Source organism: Salvelinus fontinalis, chromosome 19, assembly GCF_029448725.1.
Source record: "Salvelinus fontinalis isolate EN_2023a chromosome 19, ASM2944872v1, whole genome shotgun sequence".
NCBI classification, from domain to species: Eukaryota; Metazoa; Chordata; class Actinopteri; order Salmoniformes; family Salmonidae; genus Salvelinus; species Salvelinus fontinalis.
In genome coordinates, this window is record NC_074683.1 from 7248898 (window position 1) to 7274075 (window position 25178).

Here is a 25178-nt window from a genome sequence, read left to right on the forward strand (position 1 = left end):
ATTTGATTTGATGACTATAAGGCTATAAGTGACTTATTTTTTATTTTTTTATTAATTTTTATTTCACCTTTATTTGACCAGGTAGGCAAGTTGAGAACAAGTTCTCATTTACAATTGACCTGGCCAAGATAAAGCAAAGCAGTTCGACACATACAACAACACAGAGTTACACATGGAGTAAAACAAACATAGTCAATAATACAGTCGAAAAATAAGTCTATATACAATGTGAGCAAATGAGGTGAGATAAGGGAGGTAAAGGCAAAAAAGGTAAAGGTAAATACAATACAGCAAGTAAAACACTGGAATGGTAGATTTGCAGTGGAAGAATGTGCAAAGTAGAAATAGAAATAATGGGGTGCAAAGGAGCTAAATAAATAAATAAATAATTAAATACAGTAGGGGAAGAGGTAGTTGTTTGGGCTAAATTATAGATGGGCTATGTACAGGTGCAGTAATCTGTGAGCTGCTCTGACAGCTGGTGCTTAAAGCTAGTGAGGGAGATACTGTAAGTGTTTCCAGTTTCAGAGATTTTGGTAGTTCGTTCCAGTCATTGGCAGCAGAGAACTGGAAGGAGAGGCGGCCAAAGGGGGAATTGGCTTTGGGCGTGACCAGAGAGATATACCTGCTGGAGCGCGTGCAACAGGTGGGTGCTGCTATGGTGACCAGCGAGCTGAGATAAGGAGGGACTTTACCAAGCAGGGTCTTGTAGATGACCTGGAGGCAGTGGGTTTGGCAACGAGTATGAAGCGAGGGCCAGCCAACGAGAGTGTACAGGTCACAGTGGTGGGTAGTATATGGGGCTTTGGTGACAAAACAGATGGCACTGTGTTAGACTCCATCCAATTTATTGAACAGGCTAGTAATAGGGGTTGCAACAATTTCGGCAGATAATTTTAGAAAGAGAGGGTCCAGATTGTCTAGCCCGGCTGATTTGTAGGGGGTCCAGATTTTGCAGATCTTTCAGAACATCAGCTATCTGGATTTGGGTGAAGTAGAAATGGTGGGGGCTTTGGCGGGTTGCTGTGGAGGATGCCGGGCAGTTGACCGGGGTAGGGGTAGCCAGGTGGAAAGCATGGCCAGCCGTAGAGAAATGCTTATAGAAATTCTCAATTATAGTGGATTTATCGGTGGTGACAGTGTTTCCTAGCCTCAGAGCAGTGGGCAGCTGGGAGGAGGTGCTCTTATTCTCCATGGACTTGACAGTGTCCCAGAACTCTTTTGAGTTAGTACTACAGGATGCAAATATCTGTTTGAAAAAACTAGCCTTAGCTTTCCTAACTGCCTGTGTATATTTGTTTCTAACTTCCCTGAAAAGTTGCATATCACGGGGTCTATTCGATGCTAATGCAGAACGCCACAGGATGTTTCTGTGCTGGTCAAGGGCAGACAGGTCTGGAGTGAACCAAGGACTATGTCTATTCCTAGTTCTACATTTTTTGAATGGGGCATGCTTATTTAAGATGGTGAGGAAGGCACTTTTAAAGAATAGCCAGGCATCATCTACTGACGGGATGAGGTCAATGTCATTCCAGGATACCCCGGCCAGGTCGATTAGAAAGGCCTGCTCGCAAAAGTGTTTTAGGGAGCGTTTGACAGTGATGAGGGGTGGTCGTTTGGTCGCAGACCCATTACGGATGCAGGCAATGAGGCAGTGATCGCTGAGATCTTGATTGAAAACAGCAGAGGTGTATTTGGAGGGCGAGTTAGTTAGGATGACATCTATGAGGGTGCCCGTGTTTACGGATTTGGAGTTGTACCTGGTAGGTTCATTGATCATTTGAGGTTGAGGGCATCAAGCTTAGATTGTAGGATGGCCGGGGTGTTATGCATGTCCCAGTTTAGGTCACCTAGTAGCACGAGCTCAGAAGATAGATGGGGGGCAATCAATTCACATATGGTATCGAGGGCACAGCTGGGGGCAGAGGGAGGTCTATAGCAAGCGGCAACAGTGAGAGACTTGTTTCTGGAAAGGTGAATTTTTAGTAGTAGAAGCTTGAATTGTTTGGGTACAGACTTGGATAGTAATACAGAACTCTCCAGGCTATCTTTGCTTTAGATTGCAACACCGCTCCCTTTGGCAGTTCTATCTTGGCGGAAAATTTTATAGTTAGCGATGGAGATTTCAGGGTTTTTGGTGGTTTTCCTAAGCCAGGATTCAGACACGGCTAAGACATCCGGGTTAGCAGAGTGTGCTAAATCAGTGAGTAAAACAAACTTAGGGAGTAGGCTTCTAATGTTAACATGCATGAAACCAAGGCTTTTACAGTTACAGAAGTCAACAAATGAGAGCTCCTCGGGAGTGGGAGTGGGGCTAGGCACTGCAGGACCTGGATTAACCTCTACATCACCAGAGGAACAGAGGAGAAGTAGGATAAGGGTACGGCTAAAGGCTATCAGAACTGGCAGTCTAGCACGTTCGGAACAGAGTTAAAGGAACAGGTTTCTGGGCTCGATAGCATAGATTCAAGGCATAGTGTCCAGACAAAGGTAAGGTAGTATGTGAGTACATTGGAGGTAAACCTAGGCATTGAGTAATGATGAGAGAGATATAGTCTCTAGAGATGTTTAAACCAGGTGATGTCATCGCATATGTAGGAGGTGGAACAACATGGTTGGTTAAGGCATATTGAGCAGGGCAAGAGGCTCTACAATGAAATAAGACAGTAATCACTAACGAGGACAGTAATGCATATTGATATTAGAGAGAGGCATGCGTAGCCAAGTGAACATATGGGTCCAGTGAGTGGTTGGGCTGACTGGGGAGACGGCAATTCAGACAGTTAGCAGGCCGATGCTAACAAGCTAACAGTTAGTAGGCCGGGGCTAAACAAGCTAGAAGTTAGCAGTCCGGGGCTGGCAAGCTAGCAGTTAGCAAACCGGGACAGGCAAGCTAGCAGTTAGCAGACCGGGGCTAGCAAGTTAACCTTTGGGAGACGTCACGATGGGGGTAAGTCTGTTTTTGCCTCTTCGTGCGGTGACGTCGATAGACCAGTCGTGGAATTAGTAGGGTTCCAGGTAGCTCTAGGTAGCTAGCAGGCCTAGCAGGTTAGTAGAATTGGCCTTCAGCGGGCGTCACGCCTGAGGGGCCTGTTGGAGTCCTCGGGCAGATTATGTCGGTATTCCAGTCGTAGAGGATCGGCGGGGTTCCGTGCCCCGTACCAGCAGTAGAAGGGGTCCGAAAATTGTAGCCCAGGAGTGGGCTTCGGTGGTAGCACAGGAGCCCTGGATGGGCTAGCCTCAGGCTAATTGGTGCTTGCTCCGGGATGGAAACGCTAGCCAGGAGTGGTCACCCAGGATTGTGGTTAGCTAGTTGCGAAGATCCAGATGAAAATGTTCAGAGTTTGCGGTAGGAATCCGGGGATATGGAGAGAAATAGGTCCGTTATGCTCTGGTTTGAGTCACGTTGTTTGAACTGGCGAGAAATTGAGGTTTAGGAAAATATTTAAAAAAGATATGCAAAGAAAAAGTTGTAAAAAGATATATCCAAGAGACACGACAGGACAAAGACGTCTGACTGCTACGCCATCTTGGATTCAGTGCATTGAAAAGCAACTTGACACTGTGTCAATCAGTCAGCGCAAATTTGGATTATAATAACAAGAAAATTGCATTGACAGAAAAGGGAGGGTACTGAATCAATGCATAAAGTAAGGGCTGTAATGTTAGCTCGCTACATTGCTATGCAAGCCAGATTGACTAGTGTAATGAGTAGCGTTACATGAGCAATGCCCATTGCTTCTATTATACATTAGCAGTATGGCAGTTTCCTAAAGTTTGATGTTGACTAACTTTACTTACTAGCTAGCTGTGCTTTGTGGGATATATTGTATTTGTATTGATATTTGGGGTGGCAGGTAACCTAGTGGTTGGAGCGTTGGGCCAGTAACGAAAGGTTGCCAGATCGAATCCCTGACCTGACAAGGTCAAAATCTGCCATTCTGCCCCTGAACAAGGCAGTTAACCCACTGTTCCTAGGCCGTCATTGTAAAGAAAACATTTGTTCTTAACTGACTTGACTAGTTAAATAAAGTTTTTTTTTTAAATAAGAAAAAAAGATTAAGTTGTGCTGGTGCATTGCGATCTGTCCGTTCATGTTACAGCCTTGTTAGCTTGTAGCTAGCTAACGTTACTGGTTAACTTAGCAGCCAAGGATGTTTGCTATCTTATTTGTCTGTGCTCTGATTACACGCAACTGTCAAGGCCAACAGTTTACACAGATGACTTCAGCCATGTGAAAACCTTCCAAAGCTAAATATTACCAGCTTCCTTTGCTTGTAACTTGCCTCTCATTCGACTGGTGTTAACTAGTTAACTAGCACTGTTGCTGCGCAACCCAACTGCTTTGGTCCGGTTGAAAAGATGTTAGCATTGTCAGAAATGGGATTTGGCTGAAAAGATGTTAGCATTGTCAGAAATGCTACAAAAAGGTAGCACATCTCTGGTTCTTAATGGACAGAAATGAGCACGAGTGACAAATTAAAAATGTAATCAAACCTGTTGTCCCTACAAACTTATTGATCCCGAAAGGTGGCAAATGGTCACTTTATAGACGCTATAGTCTCGTTCTTAACTGACGCCTAAATATTGAGCTAGGTCGGGCAAGAAATTGCTTTTTTTTTTTTACTAATGCTAATGACCCTGTTAAAAATTCGGTATGTGGTTTTCAGTAACGCCCGTGTCGAGAGAAGGGGAGTGTGTTATGTACCTCCAATCAAGTTGATTTGCAAATTTTCATCATCATTGGTGTCATATTGGCTTAGATATGATGGTAGAGAGATTTGAATTTCACATTGAGCTTCAACCAATGCATATACTATTGTGGGGCATTAGCATTCCTGGAATGGATTACTGTCAAATCAATACCCTATAACAACATGTGGTAAAGGGCTTCCAACAACAGGTCAATGGACACTAGCATAATACAATGGGCTAAGCGCCTAAATGAACTGTGGGACAACGTAGAAGCTGGTTAAGGAGCATTTACCAACATATTAATGCTGCCTGCCATCCTTTATATTTTTGGTCACTACAGACCTAATGAAAGCCAAACCAACAGAGTAATTTGTTACCAGATGTCAGTTTGCTCCCAGAGGTCCAATTCTAAATTCAATTCTACCCAGAGCTAATCACTTTAAGACCCCCTCAGAGGCAAACAGCTTTTCCCCCCAATTAAGAAGCCTTTTGAAAATGTCTCAATGACTTTCCGATTTTAAAAGCATTTCCCTTAATGTAATCCAAAACTCTATGCTCTTGAGAGTTACCAAGACATGAGCAAAAATTGTTTCATAAACCATGAGACTTACATTGTATATCAGCATGTATTCCATCTTAGAACTGACCTAATCATCACATTTGTCTGAAAAAGCATATAACAGCATGCTTTTTCGATAAATTATTCAATGTAAATGAATTAGTATTAGTGCCATAGAACAAAAGGCTCCAGGATCAGTTACTGTAAACATGCCCATCTTTTTTTGTTGAAAATTAAAGGGCTAGGGCTTGAGAGGAGCACTTAAACTGAGCAACAAATAAGCATTCAGTGCACATGAGATGCCTCCAACACTTAAATTACCCTACTGGACCAATAAGTCTCTCCCCTGAGGTACTGGCTGATGGAGAAAGGGCGGGGTGTTGGAGGGTGGGTGGGGGTGTTATTTTAGATGGGGATTAGCGCCCACATTAAAAAAATACTATTGTCACGATCGTGTGGAGGAGAGACGGACCAAAACGCAGCATGTGGAAAATAAGCCATCTTCTTTTATTTATGAGGAAGGCAAAACAAAACACTTACAAACTATCAAAACAACAAACGACCGTGAAGCTATAAACATAGTACACATGCTACAAACGTTCACCATAGACAATTCCCCACAACAAACTAAAGCCTATGGCTACCCTAAATATGGCTCCCAATCAGAGACAACAGAAACCAGCTGTCTCTAATTGGGAACCCATTCAGGCAACCATAGACTTTCCTAGACAACTACACACAACATAGACACAGCTAGACAACTATACTAAACATAAACCCAACTACTCTAAATAAACCCCCTAAACCTTACAATCACCCTGGACACTACAAAACCCACATAAATACCCATGTCACACCCTGACCTAACTAAAATAATAAAGAAAACAAAGAATACTAAGGCCAGGGCGTGACAACTATAGTGTATACTATGGTAGGGATACTAAGTTCTCAAAAACACTACAGTGAATACTGAATAATTTACTGTAATATACTTTAGTATACTGTAGTATTTACAGTTTACTATAGTATAAATACTGTAGTAAAAAAAAGAGTATATACTATAGTAATTACTGCAGTGTTTTTGCAGACTGTATTATACTGTAGTATTTACTATAGTGTTTTTGCGGACTGTAGTGAGGTATACTTATAAGGCACGAGGGCTTGTGGTATATGGTCAATATACCATGACTAAGGGCTGTTCTTATGCGCGACAGATGCAGCCCTTAGCCATGGTATATTGGCCATATACCACAAACCAGAGAAGTACCTTATTGCTATTATAAACTGGTTACCAACTTTATTAGAGCAGTAAAAATAAATAGTTTGTCATACCCTTGGTACACGGTCTGATATACCACGGCTTTCAGCCAACCAGCATTCTGGGATCGAACCACCCAATTTACAATGTAGTATTGCTGTAGTGTTTTTGGGGACATTACTGTAGTATTTATTAATGTATTTTTGTTTTATTGTATTTGACATAGAAGTGGGGGGCTTTCTCCGTGAGAAAACCTACTGGAGAAATACTAAAAGAGCAAATTTTCCATAACTTGTAGGTATTGTAGGTAGGACTGGGTTCTGAACAGAGAGTTCAGAGCTTCTGCTATTTTCTATAACCATAGGGAACACAATATATGGTCTATATGTAGGTTTCTCACTTACGGGTGGCACAAATTGGCATATGGAGGAGGGCAATGGGCAGGGTGTATATACAAATTAAATACTGTAGTATTTACTATAGTTTAAAAAAAGTGTTTTTGCGGACTGTAATGTATTTACAAAATACTACACATGAATGAGGGATACTACAGTGTGTAGTATAGTATATTACAGTTTACTACAGAATTCTATAGTAAAACCTGTATTATTCTATAGTAAACTGTAGTATTTGTTATGTGGGAGGCGTGTCAGAAAACACTACATTTACACAAAGCGACACTCTCCCCCTGTGACCTACTGCACTTGCTTCTATAGGAAGCGTATAGCTATACAGATGAGGAACAATCAAATACATGATCAATGATTTATTTTGCCAGCTTAGCCTTAAAATATGCTCTCCTGACAAAAGGAATATAGATACAACATCAAATATAATGTACGGTATATTTGATTGTTCTTCATCTGTGAAAACAGTGGGTAGAAAATGTATTCATCAGCTCACTAATGTCATCTGCATGCTTCCCATCCGAAACAGTTCGTTACAGTTTGAGCATATACTGTAAAATGACAACATTTTGATCGTTTTGGTGTTTGGCAAGGGTTTTTTCAGCTGTTCGTGCACACACATTGTTAACGAGGCAGGCCGAATTTCGGTAGCCGAAGTCTACACCCCTACATCGGTCATTGGTCAACAGTAGTGATTCTTCAATAAAGTGTTTGTTGTCATTCAGCGACTAATTTTCATGCACATCTTTTCACATGAGAATTACTGCATCCAACATCTTACTTAGATGTACACTTTTGCGGCTAAGATCTTCTCGGCAAAAAACGTCAAAAGTAATGATAACTTTCTTGAGTTATCTTAGATTGGTTCTGACTATTGTGAGGAAGTGGCTACCGTGGACAAACAAAACTATTGTCGCTTTTTTGTCTTCTCGTTTTTCAAGCGAATGTCTTTTAAGGGAGTCTGTCGAACACGCTCTATCTGTTGTCCTAGCCGAGTTATGCTAGGCGCCAGCCGAACCGAAGCATGCGGAAGCCTTTAGACACTTTCTCAGCTCATCTTACAGTAATACAGTAGGAGTTGTGGACCAACTGAAAAACACTGTTCACAACAATGCATTTGACTCTTACCCATTTCCCTATTTTCTTGTCACTCTAACCCCTTCATTTTATTAGTTAGCCCAAATCCCATTAGCAGAGATTCAGCTCTGTAATTACAGAGAGCACTTCACAACTGCAATATCCATTAGAATCATCTCTCAAATTAGCCTCCATTATTTCAACTCACATGTACAGTATCAATTCATTTTTCACATACCAACTACTGCAGAATGATCAGGGTTGGAAAAACACTATGATCACCTCTGTCTGTTGCGGGTAATGGTTTCACATAATGGTTGGTCCATTTAAACAAGACTCTTCCAGTTCAAAACAACTGAACTGCTGGTAAAGTTGTGCACCTTTCAACATTACATTATGCCGGTCATAACCGCAAGCCTCATTCACACCAGATAGATAAACCACATTATTCATATGAAAGTGTGTGCCACTACACAACAAGCCAACCATCAAAGATTTGATGCAACAGGACATGACAGGCCAACAGAGCTTCATTGACGGCCTGGCTGACACACCTACCACGGCATCAAAGGAAGTGTCCTAATCACCGTGTCAGATTACCTAGCCAGCCCTACTGTATCACTTCACCGAAAGAGGCTTTCTGCTGTACATTAGGAGCAGTACAGTACTGTATTTAGGCTAGATCAGATAAAGGAGATAGGGGTCAAAGGTTTGCATGAATCTCATGCCAAACCTATCCATCCCACCTCCCACAGTGTCGGACACGAGGTGCAAGGTTCCGCAGATGATCGTTCAGAAGATAAGAATTTCAAGATGCGAAATGGTTCTCACGTTAAATGTTACTTTAGTCAGATGTAAATAGGACTGTCATATTGGGGTAGTGTAGTTTACGAAAGCTCAATCAGGAAGGCCGCTCTGAACGCTCGTTTAACTTCATCAAGTAAGCACAACATCAATCACTTCGTTTACTATTATATGGGCATAGTGGGAATGAATACCAACGTATCCTCAGCATAGCATCTTGCTTCTTCTCTTCTTTCCTATTCGCCATGTGTGGAAAGTCATTCATCTATTTGCCTTATGGACCTCTAAGCACGGCACAATAATGCACATTCCTCATGCTTGCTGTTCAATCTAGTGTATGGGCTCACTCTTGCAATTATCACCTTCCTCTCAACCAATGGGCTTGGGATGTATTTATATGTCAACATACCCTTGTTCTCTCTCTTGCTGTTTGTTAGCAGCAGTTGTTGACAACCATCCACCTCCCCACCACCACCAGCTATAATAACCTTAAACCCAGTCATTGGAACTCCTTTCCCTCAGCGTGGGGTTTTGATGCCAGCTGCACAGCAAAGGGCTACCTGTCATCAGCATCTGGCTCTGAGGAGCATTCATTGGAGACGAGGTCATACACCAAACTATTTAATAAAATTCCATATTGCATTCCGTCTCCGTTGTTCGTTCAGATAATCCTGTAGTCGAACTATAGAAGGGTCAGTCACTGATGTCTAATCCAGAATCCGGTTGAACCTGCAGCAAAGCAGTCAACAGGATTGGCGGTCACCATTCAAAGTAAATGCAGTCTTTGGGGGCAATCCCTGTCCAGAAATCCTTAAAGACCGTTTTACAGCAAGGCAACAGCCAAAACCATGGTTTAATAGTCAAAATGCTCTTTGCCTGATTTAACTCAGAAAAACTAATCTTAGTCTTCCTCCAAATAATGAAACAGTTTGTGATCCCATCATAGCAGTAAGCTTAGGAGGTTATGATTAGAAACATTGTTCGAGTGGATTTACTTTGAGTTAATGAAAGGAATTAAAGGCATACACAGGAAATAACACAGCTGTTCTCTGAATAGGAGGACATGAACGAACCAGATCAGGTAGTTACCTGGGATTTGAGTCCGGGAGAAGGGAACGCGAATTACTGTGGAGGAGTGAATCCAACCCACAAACCCAGATTACAGAAAAAAAATGACTACCGTATCATGCAAAAACTATTCTATGCAATTAAATAGTGACATGTCAAGTATAAACACAGACTCAAAAAGCCCCATATCTATGTGATAATACACTCATAAGAGGAGTGCAACTATAACTCTGTGACTCATCATAACCATCACTTAACCCTCCATACAAACAAAGGCTTTATCAATGGAGTCTGCAATGACAGATGTGTCCATTCTCATGCGCTTTCCCTCTGGGGGGAGAAGTGGGGGGTCTGGGCAACTACTATCTGATCTGCCACATCCACTCTGACACACTGATGCGCACTCACAAACACACACACACACATGATCCACTCCACCTCTCCAACCCTTATGGATTGTCTATGTTCATTTTTCTATAAATACATGCTTTAAAATACTAAAATGCTTCAAAAATAACTATCTATTTGTTCGAATTATACAGAATCATTTCTAAATGAACGCTATGGATCCAATAGTGGATCTTAAAATCAAAGTCTAGAAACACAAAAATATAGCATGTCACATTACTAAATTCACAGGTCATGAGTACATTTGGCACTCTGCGCATCATTATGCATGGATGCACACTTGTATGTTGAATAATTCACCTCAGATTACATAACATGCATAATACAAACTGCTGCCTGCTCTCAAGACGTTTTATGAACTAGTACATACCTTCTACTGACTGGCAGACTTCAGGCTGCTTGGAAAACAATTCGGGGAAGCCCCTCCCAAGAGTTTCAGTTCAGTTCTTCAGCTTTAGGTTCTCACCAAACAGAGACATTTCAAGTATCCAAAACATTATAGTTATGCACATTATCCTTGTGATACGTTTCTGTACAAATGATAAGACATAATTAAAATGTTGTCAAATTATGTATTAATGTGTTAATGTATAGAAGATCATCCCATTTTTAAGCTCCACATTAGCATTACACAGATGCTTGTTAAAGCAAGACTCACCTAAAAGTGTTCACACTGTCCCATGTGCAGACAACTGTTACTGTCTAGTTATCTTAATAAGATGCGACTCCCTTCTTCCACAGTCCCAGTAGTAGACTCCACCTTTCAAAGTCCCTGTGTCAGTAACTGGTCTAAACCCCCCCACATCCCCTGGCTGTTAGTGTGGTCCAGTCCTGGTGCTCCAGCCTCCATCCCTCTCTCAGAGCAGAGTGAGTTGAGCCCAGCCTGCCTTTGCCCAGCAGAGTGCCTCCCTCCCTGCCTCCCTGCCCGCCAGCTTACTTCCCCCACGCAGCAGTTGCTAGGCGATTACTCTACTCCTCCAATCATCATGCGCTCATGAGTGGACGCTCACTCCATCGCAGTGCCACACAGCTACAGTACACTACGCACACGCAGCGCAGACACTGTTGTACTGTAACTTGCTCACGTGGTCCCAAAAGGCAGGGACAAATGGGAGCTTTACTCGATTATTTAAACGATTAAGTCGTATTTACACAGAGAATACAGATGTGTACCATAAGTGCCATCTAGTCTTGAAAAGTGAATACATAAGACTGGAACAATGATTTGGGAGAACACTCATCATAGTACCTTTTATGCAGTTATCCTTCAATTTGACACCTAATCAAAACTTGAGGATTTCATTATTTCATATTCACGTTGGAATTGTTGTTTTATATGCTGTGGTTCATCCACTTTGTATGCAACAACTGTACATCTCTCTTGTTGAGAGTGACTTCTAAATTCAAACGTACCAATGGTTAATGAAGGCATATTACAATTACAGCACCCAACTTGCCATTTCGCACGCAGGGCATTCATGAAATTAATTAATTATTCCAAATTGCATGTTCAAACCTACAGTTGAAACTAAACTGATCTGACAGTATGGTATTGTCCAGGCATACTGGGCCTACAGCAGGATATTAAGTGACATTACATCCAGAGCAAAGCAGAAAGCCAACCGCAGTAATAGCTTTTTGGACTCAGGAATCGCTCTTGTTCTCCCATTATCCAGGGGTGGCAGGGTGGCATACAAGGAGCATTATTTGAGGCCCTGAATCCTTTCTCCTTTATTTCGTGAGTTCTGACCCCGAAATGTTCCGTACATTCAGTACCCCTGGTTCTATTACTTAGCCTCTCTGCATTACATCAAGGACAGTGGGCAGATGGAATCTTATCTTTGACCTTCCTGCTGATTACAGCCACACAGGTCTGCAGCTTTTATCTATGTTCTGACCTTGTAACCAACAGCCACACGGCATCCAATAAGTGTTTTTGACAATATTGTTAGGTAGTAACATATTTACAATCTGTCACGTCTGCTCCTGCTCCTCATTTTTTACATTTTACATTTTAGTCATTTAGCAGACGCTCTTATCCAGAGCGACTTACAGTAGAGTGCATACATTTTATTACATTTTTACATACTGAGACAAGGATATCCCTACCGGCCAAACCCTCCCTAACCCGGACGACGCTATGCCAATTGTGCGTCGCCCCACGGACCTCCCGGATGCGGCCGGCTGCGACAGAGCCTGGGCGCGAACCCTGCCCAGCCTGGGCGCGAACCCAGAGACTCTGGTGGCGCAGCTAGCACTGCGATGCAGTGCCCTAGACCACTGCGCCACCCGGGAGGCTCCTCCCCTCCAGCGTACGACGTCGCCAGTATACGACCACCGGTCCTGGGATTCATCATTACGCACACCTGGCACTCATGATTACGTGCACCTGTGAATCATTATGATTCACACCTGGACTCCATTACCTTTATAAATTACTCCCCTTTATATGTCACTCCTACATGTTCACTCACCAGGTTGGTATTGTTCTTGTTTATCGGCGTACTGCCTTATGTTAGTGTCGTGTTCTGGGTTTTGTTATTTTATTAAAATGTTTCACCTGCTTCTGACTCACCGCCACATCATTACAGAATACCAACTCAAAATATGGAAGTAGGAAGACAACCAGACATCTCCCAGACAATCAATGAACAAGGTGACCTTCTTCGTCAACACCATAATCAGCTGGCTCAACTGGGGAAGGCCATGGAAGATGTTCTCCGCAGTCTACAACGTCTCAACAGCAGAGGATATTCTAGAGCCAGTCTACCCAACGAGTCAGCACACCAGCCCATTCAGCAACCCACTCAGGTCAGCGATGCCCGTCTATCCCTCCTGGAGAAATATGACGGGACACCATCCAAATGCCGTGGCTTCCTCCTTCAGTGCTCCCTCTATTTCACACATCAGATGGGAGCCCCCACCACCGAGAGGACTAAGGTTGCCACGGTTATTTCTCTGCTGACTGGGCAGGCATTGGAATGGGCCGTCTGGGAGAGAGGAGAGGAGGAGCTTGAGTCTTATGAGGGGTTCATGGCTCTGTTTTAAATGTATTTTCAATATTCCCGCAGAGGGCAGAGAGGGAGGTAAGCGTCTGCTTCAGCTCCAGAAGGGGAATCAGACGGCTGCTGAGTATGTACCACCCTGCATACCACTGCTGGCTTGCTTCTGAATCTAAGCAGGGTTGGTCCTGGTCAGTCCCTGGATGGGAGACCAGATGCTGCTGGAAGTGGTGTTGGAGGGCCAGTAGGAGGCACTCTTTCCTCTGGTCTAAAAAATATCCCAATGCCCCAGGGCAGTGATTGGGGACACTGCCCTGTGTAGGGTGCCGTCTTTCGGATGGGACGTTAAACGGGTGTCCTGACTCTCTGAGGTCATTAAAGATCCCATGGCACTTATCGTAAGAGTAGGGGTGTTAACCCCGGTGTCCTGGCTAAATTCCCAATCTGGCCCTCAAACCATCATGGTCACCTAATAATCCCCAGTTTACAATTGGCTCATTCATCCCCATCCTCTCCCCTGTAACTACTCCCCAGGTCGTTGCTGCAAATGAGAAAGTGTTCTCAGTCAACTTACCTGGTAAAATAACGGTAAAATAAATAAATAAATAAATAAATAAATGTGCTTACCTTCCGGACAGTAGCAGCTTCCAGTGGCAGGAATGAGCCGGCGCTGAGCACGCTATTTAGAAGAGGTCTGCGCGAGGAGGTCCAGATGGAACTGGCCTGCCGAGATGACAACCTCACTCATTGCTATGGCCATCCGTCTGGATAACCTCCTCTGGGCGCGTCGGCAACTCCATCGCTTCTCTCCCTCCTTCGGCGAGTGTTCGGGATCAGAGCCTGAACCCATGGAGGTAGGGGTCACACGCCTTCCCGTGGCGGAATGACGCAGACAGACACAGCTGAGGCTCTGTTTGTACTGTGGCCAGGGAGGGCACAAGCACTAGTGGTGTCTGTTACTTCAGAATCTGGGATACACTAGAGCAGAGGGACAGTCGCGTGATGTTACATCCCCTGGAAAAGGAGTTAGTATTCCAGCTACTGCTCTTCCTGTTTGACTTTTTTTAGTACCCATCACTCTGGCTGACTGTCCCTCATGCCCTGTGACTACAGCTTTAGTGGATTCCGCGCCGCATGGAGCTTTATGGATCAGACCCTTGCCGCCTCTCTCAAAATTACTATCTACCTGTTCTCCTCTCCATTTACGGTTCAAGGTCTCAACTGTTGGCCTCTAGGATCCGGAACCATCACACACATCACCCAACCGCTCACCTTCACTGTGGAGCCCAATCACCAGGAAAACATTGCCTTCATCAGCAGTGCACCAGTTCACAAGATCACCCTTGGCCTACCTTGGCTTCAGCGCCATAACCCTACCATCTCATCGTCTGAGAATCACCGACTGGTCACCTGAATGCAGGAAGACCTGCTTTCCTGTCCCCTGTGGTTCCACGTCGGTTGAGAGTCCTGTGGTTGCCCTCCAGCCCAACATCCCGGAGGAATATCAGGATCTAAGGGAGGTATTCTCCAAGACCCGTGCTCCCTCCTCATCGCCCCCGGAATGCCTACAATCTCATTTGCTTCCGGGAGGGGGATGAGTGGAAGGCGGTGTTCAGCACGACGTCTGGTCACTATGAGTATTTGGTTATGCCCTTTGGCTTAGCCAATGCTCTGTCAGTGTTCCAGGCATTTGTCAAAAAGGTGTTCAGGGACATGCTCGGACGTCAGGTCATTGTGTAAATTGATGACATCCTGATCTTCTCGACCAACCTGGAAGATCACATCACTCATGTTCGAGCAGTCCTGGAACGCCTTTTGGCTAACCACCAGTTCGTCAAGGCGGAGAAGTGCCAATTCCACCACAGGGCTGTCTCCTTCTTTGACTACCAAATCAGCCCGCAGGGAGTGAGGATGGAGGACAAGAAGGTAGATTCGGTAAGGTCATGGCCAGTCCCAACCACCATCAAGGGATTACAAAGTTTTTGGGGATTTGCCAACTTTTACCCCGCCACTTCATCAGGAACTTCAGCGCCGTCACCACCCCTCTCACCTCCCTCCTCAAGGGTGGGCCTCGTAGCAGCCGACGAGGCCTTTCGTCTCCTCAAGGGGCGTTTCACCTCCGCCCCCTTGCTAAAACACCCAGATCCAACGCTACCTTTTGTGGTTGAGGTAGACACATCGGAGGTGGATGTGGGGGCAGTTTTGTCACAAAGACAGGGGGACACGGTAAAATTGTATCCTTGTGCTTTCTTGTCCAATAAAATATCCACCGCAGAGAGAAATTGCGACGTCGGCAATCGAGAGCTCTTGGAGGTGAAGTTGGCATTAGAGGAGTGGAGACACTGGCTGGATGGCGCCAAGGAACTATTCGTCATCCTCACCGACCATCGGAACCTTGAGTACATATGGACAGCGAGGAGACTGAATCCTCTTTTTCACCAGGTTTAACTATCACCCAGGTTCTAAGAACATCAAGGCCAATGCCCTGTCCCATATCTACAATTCGGGAGAGGCTCCTGCCCAGAGGGCACCCATAATCCCATCCTCCCGAGTCATGGGTCCAGTGGTTTGGGACGTAGATGTGGACATCCTCCAGGCTCTAAAGAGGGAGCCCGCAGCCCAGAATTGTCCTCACACGCACATCTACGTTCCCACATAAGGGATCGGCTGCTGACCTGGACACACACAGCTTTTGTTGCAGGCCATCCAGGTATAGATTTTACAAGACATGTCAATAAATCCCTCTTCCTGGTCTTCCCACTGCTCTCCAGGTCGCTGAGGCATTCTTCCAACAGGTCTTCTGGTATTATGGCCTTCTAGAGGACATCGTCTCGGACTGTGGCCCCCAATTCATATCCCCAGTATAGAGGGCCTTCTTGGAGAAGCTCGGGGTCACGGTTAGCCTCACATCCGGGTATTGGCCTCAGTCTAACGGGCAGGTGGAGAGGATGAATCAGGAGCTGGGGAGGTTCCTGAGGAGTCACTGTCAGGACCGGCAAGGTGAGTGGGCACGTTTTCTTCCTTGGGCAGAGTACGCCCAGAACTCTCTATGTCACTCCTCCACTGGGTTGACCCCTTCCAGTGTGATTTGGGTTTCCAGCCGGCCCTGGCCCCGTGGACCCCGGGCCAGACCGTGGCTCCTGCGATAGATGAGTAAATCCCGGCGCGCGGCGGAGGTGTGGAACAATGCGCACGTGAGACTCCAGTGTGCCGTCCACTGTCAGAAGGAGCAGGCAGACCGTCACCGCAGTGAGACCCCTGTGTTCCATCCTGGGGATCGCGTCTGGCTCTCTACCAGGAACCTCCCACTCCGCCTGTCCTGCAAGAACCTGAGCCCCCAGTTTGTGGGGCCGTTCAAGATTCTCCGGAGGCTCAATGAGGTGACATACAGATTACGATTACCCAGTCACTACCGTATCGCACCCTCTTCATGTCTCCCTTCTCAGGCCGGTGGTTCCTGGTCCCCTAGCTGATGCTGTCCCCCACGACACACCACCACCCCCCGGACATTGAGGGGGGGCCCGTCGTACGCTGTCAGATCCCTACTGGACTCCCGACGTCGTGGGGGTCGGCTCCAGTATCTAGTGGACTGGGAGGGGTATGGCCCGGAGGAGCGGTGTTGGGTTCCGGTGGAGGACATTCCAGACCCCAACATCATCCGTGATTTCCACCTTCGCCGCACGGACTTACCCGCTCCTCCTCCTCGGGGTCGTCCCCCTGGTTGACGTCATCCTGCGACTGGAGCCGCACGTCAGAGAGGGGGGTACTGTCACGTCTGCTCCTCCGCTCCGGCGTACGACGTCGCCAGAATACTAACCACCGGTCCTGGGATTCATCATTACGCGAACCTGTGAATCATTATGATCATTATGATTATGATTCACACCTGGACTCCATTACCTTCACAAGTTCCTCCCCTTTATATGTCACTCTCCCATGTTCACTCACCAGTTGATATTGTTCTTGTTTATCGACGTACTGCCTTGTTAGTGTCGTGTTCTTGGTTTTGTTTTATTAAAAAGTTTCACCTGCTTCCAACTCACCGCCCCATCATTACACTGAGGGGTGACCACTGCAAGATTAGAGTAATAGTTGGCTGAAAGTATGGGCCAGCCATACACGGAGAGAGGTATCTGTGGGAATGACCACTCTCTGTAGGGTTTGGAGTGAGACCGAGAGAGAGCATGGTCAGAGGCAAGGAGGTGAACAGGTGCTGAGACGTGTTAGCGGAGGAGCTTTGGTAAATGTGGACACCTCATACCCAGCTTCTGAGCCACCCAGTCTGTCACGGCTGCTTTGGGGAAACAAGAAAATAATCATGATTGGACAAATCATATAATTGTAAATCATATCACTTGTTTTTGGTTTGCCATGCTCTGGAATTCACCCTTTGACCCCCAAAGCCGTGGTTTAGTACACTTTCAATTGGCTTTGGACACAAATGCTCTGGGAGGTTAAAATAATGTGTTGTGGAATGACAGGAAACACAAAGCTCTGTTTTGAAGTTGTTGATTAGATAAGTTTGGGCTATATTCAGAGACTGAAGTTGCTTACATGATAAATTGTGAAGTTAACAATACAATAAATAATGGACCATTGTGAAAAATGTATATTCTGTTTTCCTCATGGAATAGCAGTGCATGTATACTCATAAAGCCCCAGCAACATCACTAGGTGCAAAAAAATGAAATGCAAACAAAAAAAGCTGAGAAAGGGAGCTGGTTGGTTTCAGTTGGTTGATAGATCTTTAACGTGGCAACTCTCCTCTCTACATCATCCACTGGAGTGTGTGTGAGACTGCATGTGTGTGTTTGTGAAAGAGTGCAATGAACGTGCATGTCTAAATGTGAATTTAGTGATGATGTAATCCGTTTATCTCTTATCACTGCATCCGATTGAACAAATCAGCCAACAAAAGCAGAGTTAGGATCTAAAGACTTTTAAATCCATCCTCAGAAAGACAGCTCAAGGAAATCTTTAGGGATTCGACACTTTATGATGTACAGTGGCAAGAAAAAGTATGTGAACCCTTTGGAAATACCGGGATTTCTGCATAAATTGGTCATAACATTTTATCTTCTCTTCATCTAGGTCACAACAATAGACAAACAGTCTGCTTAAACTAATAACACAAACAATTATACGTTTATGTCTTTATTGAACACAGAGTGTAAACATTCACAGTGCAAGGTTGGGAAAGTATGTGAACCCTTGGATTTAATTACTCTTTTGGTAGCAATAACCTCAACCAAACGTTTTCTGTAGTTGCGGATCAGACCTGCACAACGGTCAGGAGGAATTTTGGACCATTCCTCTTCACAAAACTGTTTCAGTTCAACAATATTCTTAGGATGTCTGGTGTGAACCACTCTCTTGAGCTCATGCCACAGCATTTTAAATCGGTTTGAGGTCAGGACTGACTGGTCCACTCCAGAAGGTGTATTTTCTTCTGTTGAAGCCATTGTTGTTGATTTACTTCTGTGTTTTGGGTCGTTGTCCTGTTGCATCATCCAACTTCTGTTGAGCTTCAATTGGCGGACAGATAGCTTAACATTCCCTTGTAAAAAGTCTTGATAAACTTGAGAATTCATTTTCCAGTCGATGATAGCAAGCTGTCCAGGCCCTGAGGCAGCAAAGCAGCTCCAAACCAAGATGCTACCTCCACCATACTTTACAGTTGGAATGAGGTTTTGATGTTGGTGTGCTGTGCCTTTTTTTCTCCACAAATAGTGTTGTGTGTTCCATCTAAACAACTCAACTTTAGTTTAATCTGTCCACAGAATATTTTGCCAGAAGCGCTGTGGAACAACCAGGTGCACTTTTGCAAACTTCAGACGTGCAGCAATGTTTTCTTTGGACAGAAGTGGCTTCTTCCGTGGTGTCCTCCCATGGACACCATTCTTTTTTGTGTTTTACGTATCGTAGACTCGACAGCGACGTTAGCATGTTCCAGAGATTTCTGTAAGTCTTTAGCTGACACTCTAGGATTCTTCTTAACCTCATTGAGCATTCTGCACTGTACTCTTGCAGTCATCTTTGCAGGACGGCCACTCCTAGGGAGAGTAGCAACAGTGCTGAACTTTCTCCATTTATAGACAATTTGTCTTACCGTGCGTGGACTGATGAACATCAAGGCTTTTAGAGATACTTTTATAACTCTTTCCAGCTTTATGCAAGTCAACAATTCTTAGGTTTTCTGAGCTCTCTTTTGTTTGAGGCATGGTTCACATCAGGCAATGCTTCTTGTGAATAGCAAACAAAAATGTATTGAGTGTTTTTTATAGGGCAGCTCTAACCAACATCTCCAATCTTGCCTCATTGATTGGACTCCAGGTTAGCTGACTCCTGACTCCAATTAGCTTTTGGAGAAGTCATTAGCCTAGGGGTTCACATACTTTTTCCAACCACACTGTGAATGTTTAAATAATGTATTCAGTATAGACAAGAAAAATACAATAATTTGTGTGTTATTAGTTTAAGCACACTGTGTGTGTCTATTGTTGTGACTAAGATGAAGATCAGATCAAATTTGATGACTAATTTATGCAGAAATCCAGTTAATTCCAAAGGGTTCACATACCTTTTCTCGCCACTGTATCTAAAGACATGGCGCTGTAAACTAAAATTGCTGCACAACTAAAAATGTATTCTCTTCCAGGTTCAAAATCATTGTACTATAGTTTTTAATTATGTAATAACTCTGTGAGAACAGGTAAGGAAATAAACAGGTGTTGTTGTTACAATCATCTCTGTGCTCTTTCCTTGTGTATATCCACTGTTCTCTGGGAAGGACTGTGGTTGTGCTGGGATCTGCTGGCATTTGGATGTAGTAAGGGTGCACACACACACCGGCCCTCAGCCCTCTGGTCCCTTACCTGTGCCCTGAGGGCACGCTGTGTCTCTGCCACTTCCTGTTAATCATGTCTCTCTGTGGACACCACTGACCACTAGGCTACTTCATGGACTGATGTTACAGTGGTCGCCCACCACCCACCCACTGCCATGCCTCCAACAGAACCTCGTCCCGCCTCAAAACCTGCAGGGCTCGCCTGTAATGCACACACGCCAACATGGACATGCCTTTGAACACTGTCTCTCCACTAACCTACAGCACAGATGTACAGTGTGTAATATAACAGAAAATTGGGCGACAAATAAAAACCTGGGTATGAAAATCATTCCTATGTGCATCAAGAACATGGAACAGACAGCGATAGACTGGATATAAGCTACCGATACAGATTGTGCTGTTGTGCAAGAAAAGAAGAAGAGTGGGGAAAAGTAAAGCACAAATCACAATTGTGTTGTTCCAATCTCGGAGGCCGGCGGAAGCAGGAAAAGTGTATGGGAAATTGATGATCAGGTCATTGGAGCCACAGACAGTTTTCCTGTGTGTGAAGAGCCCAGCCCATGTCTTCTCTGTTAAACAAACAAGCACACGCCTGCCTCTCCCAATAACATAAGCAGACTCTGACATGTGCAGAGCGGGAGCCATGCCTGATACACTCTTAGGGAAAAAAATGCAATCTAGAACCTGTCTCCATAGGAGAACCCTTTGAAAAAACATTTTTGGTTCCAGGTAGAACCCTTTTTAGTTCCATGTAGAACCTTTTACACAGAGGATTCTACATCGAACTCAAAAGAGTTCTACCTGGAACCAAAATGGGTTCTCCTATTGGGACAGCCGAAGAACGGCTTTTTTGGAACCCATTTTTCTAAGAGTGTAGACGTGACAGTTGATATTGTTGTTGAAGGCGGGGTCAGGGGAATAGAGAACAATGAACATGGCATGTTCCAGAGATATTTCTGTGACTCCGCCACAGCCAATGTCAAGCTGAGTGCGAAAGTATATCACACCATAATCACAAACAGTTTGTGTGTAACGAACATCGTCGGGAGAAGGAGAAGACCAAGGTGCAGCGTGGTAAGTATTCATAATACTTTTAATAAATACGAATACTTGAACAAAAAACAACAAAACGACAAACGAACAGTTCTGCAAGGTGCAATACACAAAACAGAAAACAACTACCCACCAACACAGGTGGGAACAGGCTACAACAATTGACAGCTGCCTCTGATTGGGAACCATACCAGGCCAAACACATAGAAATACAACACACAGAACAAAACATAGAATGCCCACCCCAACTCACGCCCTGACCAACCAAAATAGAGACATAAAAAGGATCTCTAAGGTCAGGGCGTGACATTGTGTCCCATTCACTTCAGCAAGCCACAAAACTGGGAGCAAGCGTGGAGCAAAGACCATCAGTGAATATACACGTACTGTCTGGACATTTGTTTTTTTCATTATGCTTTGAAGTGAGAAGGCTGAGACTGGATGAAGAATATGTTCTGAACACTTAACATGGCATCCATGAATAAAGAATAATACCCAGTTTATACAGGCAGTGCTGTTCTCAGTCTGCCACCACTCTGTAGGAGTGTTGAGCTGTTCTCAGTCTGCCACCACTCTGTAGGAGTGTTGAGCTGTTCTCAGCCTGCCACCACTCTGAAGGAGTGTTGAGCTGTTCTCAGCCTGCCACCACTCTGAAGGAGTGTTGAGCTGTTCTCAGCCTGCCACCACTCTGAAGGAGTGTTGAGCTGTTCTCAGCCTGCCACCACTCTGTAGGAGTGTTGAGCTGTTCTCAGCCTGCCACCACTCTGTAGGAGTGTTGAGCTGTTCTCAGCCTGCCACCACTCTGAAGGAGTGTTGAGCAGTTCTCAGTCTGCCACCACTCTGAAGGAGTGTTGAGCTATTCTCAGCCTGCCACCACCCTGTAGGAGTGTTGAGCTGTTCTCAGTCTGCCACCACTCTGTAGGAGTGTTGAGCTGTTCTCAGTCTGCCACCACTCTGTAGGAGTGTTGAGCTGTTCTCAGTCTGCCACCACTCTGTAGGAGTGTTGAGCTGTTCTCAGTCTGCCACCACTCTGTAGGAGTGTTGAGCTGTTCTCAGTCTGCCACCACTCTGTAGGAGTGTTGAGCTGTTCTCAGCCTGCCACCATTCTGTAGGAGTGTTGAGCTGTTCTCAGTCTGCCACCACTCTGTAGGAGTGTTGAGCTGTTCTCAGTCTGCCACCACTCTGAAGGAGTGTTGAGCTGTTCTCAGTCTGCCACCACTCTGTAGGAGTGTTGAGCTGTTCTCAGTCTGCCACCACTCTGTAGGAGTGTTGAGCTGTTCTCGGTCTGCCACCACTCTGTAGCAGTGTTGAGCCAAAGGCTTTCTGCTCACTTCTCAGATCTGTGTGTGTGTGTGTGTGTGTGTGTGTGTGTGTGTGTGTGTGTGTGTGTGTGTGTGTGTGTGTGTGTGTGTGTGTGTGTGTGTGTGTGTGTGTGCGCGCTCACGTGTATCATGGTCTCCCTCGACCTAAAAATCTTCTTCCTCAGGGGATGTACCTGGGGCTCGGACGACTCCGGTCAGCATCACCTCAACGTGACCTCTCTCTCACAGATCGGTCTGTACTCAATCAACTCCCAAAGGAGCTCCTACGGCAACTACTACTCTTTGATTCTTCAGACAAATAGTGATATACAACTCATACATGGTTGAATACTACTGTAGTCATGGCCTGAGGGAGATCATTTGCCTTTAATTAGCTTTGCGTTTGACTCAATCAGAAAAAAACACAAGGTGAAGTCGCGTTGTCTATGCCGCAGGGAGTTAGGCTGCATTTACAATCAATTACAGCACAATACAAGTGATGTATCGCAGGGAATAAACATTTGAGAGAATGAAGAATTTCGAAAGACCTGTGCTGCTAGTAACAGGATATCAGGAGCACTTTCTGCATTGCGGCATGTCTGACAGAAATAAATGGGCACCCCTGGACCGTCTCAAACCAAGGCTCCACAGGTGAGCACAAGCATGGCTAAATATTCCTATCGCACGTTGTGTCTAGCACCTTGATGCTGAGCAAAGAGGAGATTCTCAAAAGAATTGAAAGGGATCAACGAAATCCGGTGATCATGAGCAAAACACTGAGTGACGGCATGCCCAGTATACAACCCAAAGTCACAATCGAGACACGCTAACGACATCATTCATTTAAAGCTTGTCGACGGGCAAGTTCACAGGGTTCACTTTTGATAGCAATTCAGTTACTCACAGCTTGTGTGACATAGCTAACTCACCACGTCGAGCAACAACGCCACGATGGAGTGATGTTTCGCAGAACCAAATGGCTGTCATGGGCCTTGCCTAGAGCGGCTGGGGCAAAAGAGATTGCTTTCACTGAGCACTATTGACAGCAATTAAGCGACGGGCTGTGAATTGCTAGTCTCTCCAATGACTTGGCTGTGTTAGTAATGAAATAGGAACAAGTCAATGAAGCACTAAACATTTACTTGATAGCGAGGGAGATGCAGACACTTCTCTAGACACTAATGTATGTTATTGTTGAATCGTTAGTTGAACCGTTTGAAAATAAGTCGCTGGACATAACTACACGGTCATCCAGAGTTCCGAGCTGAAACCCATCAACAAATCCAACTGAAAGCCACAATATAGAAGGCCATTATATCACTCAGTACTCCTCTTATCTCCGCTCTAAAAAGCTAACCACGACCGTGGGCAGAAAGTATTATCTTAAGACAGGACAAGCACATGTTCCATCAATGAAGCATGAGCAAATGTACAGTGATGGTGTTCCTGTCTGGCAGCTAAAAGCCTTTTCTTCCCCGAGAGCGGCTCACCTCAGACCGACCTCTCAGAAGAGCTTATCCTGTGAATAGAGACGTGTAGTATTTCCACGTGGTTGTCCACATCATAGCATACATTCAAACTGTGCTCAGACTCCAGTTCCATTGTGAAGGACCAGTGAATGACGTAGAGTCTATAGCTTTAAAACTAACAACCCCCCTGCCTGCCCTCTGCTCTCAGAGGAAACCAGTTCTCTCACTCAGGAAGCCAGTGTAGTGGCTCCAACAGGACAGACAGGGGCCTTTGGACAGTGTGGCACCTCCTATCCTGACCAACTCGCTCACTCGTGCCTTCCTGTACGGCTGAGGGGGTGGAGGGATAGGGGAGAGAGGAGCTCGTCAGGGCAGCAGGAAGGGACAATTTGGCAAGGGATATGATTTTCTAACCTGCTAATGACAAGCTCTACTCCTTTAGTCTTAAACCAACATGGGTGACACTGACAGACATACAAACACCAATACTGCTCTTCCAAAACAAATCCCCATGGAATACTTGTGACCTGAGCACAAGGATCCATCTGTCATAGATATGGGGAGAAAAATCTACCCAGCGTTAAACTATTATTCCTACACTAATTATTCAAGGGAAGAATGGCTCTAGATGACCGCTTAAATGATGATGATAACGCCAGCGGTCTAACCACAATTGTAGAACGTTTCATGGAGATCAGTGAGCCCACACACAACAGGAAGTGCACCGATTCTCTATAGCACTGCACTTCCCCCTAGTGGTCAAAATGTCTAAATGCTACTGCCTCACATTGGAACTTCAAACAGATGTTTCAAGAAGATAAATACCATCCCAATTAATATATAAAAAAAGGCTATTTCTTGTGGCATATATAACCTGCTTTGCGCTTTCATGTCCTCCTCACATGATGTAAACACATTGTATTAACACAACTTAAATCCACTGCCTCAGTGACACACCTCAAAGAATGTAAACAGCATTAAATCAACAGGCCTGCACGCTTATTTTGCAGATATCAAAGAAAATCCGAGAACTCCCACAAAGCCTCATTATTTCCAGTGTGGGTATCATCAGTCCACTGATACAGATAGTTACCAGATAGTTACAGGCCACAGGAGGTTGGTGGCACCTTAATTGGGGATGACAGGCTCGTGGTAATGGCTGTAGTGGAATAAGTGGAATGGTACCATGTGTTTGAGGCCATTCCATTCGCTCCGTTCCGGCCATTA

General features: G+C 45.0%; 1 protein-coding gene and 1 non-coding gene across 6 annotated transcripts in view; both read right to left on the minus strand.

Moving 5' to 3' along the window:
* The window catches only part of rapgef4a (Rap guanine nucleotide exchange factor 4a), a 58963-nt gene that overhangs the window by 27397 nt on the left and 6388 nt on the right, over positions 1-25178 (minus strand). Inside the window, exons 1-2 of one of the 5 annotated variants that reach the window (XM_055870546.1) lie at positions 10935-11175; positions 10647-10728 (exon numbers count right to left, since the gene is read on the minus strand). The exons of 3 other annotated variants lie outside the window; for them this stretch is intronic. The gene's annotated coding sequence lies outside the window, so the exon portion shown is untranslated. Of the gene's footprint in view, positions 1-10646; positions 10807-10934; positions 11176-25178 lie in introns of those variants that run through there. One more of the 5 variants, XM_055870545.1, reaches the window with a different exon arrangement.
* Positions 6744-6798, minus strand: LOC129817067 (U7 small nuclear RNA). Its single transcript, XR_008753654.1, has one exon. It is a non-coding gene; the product is annotated as a U7 small nuclear RNA (small nuclear RNA).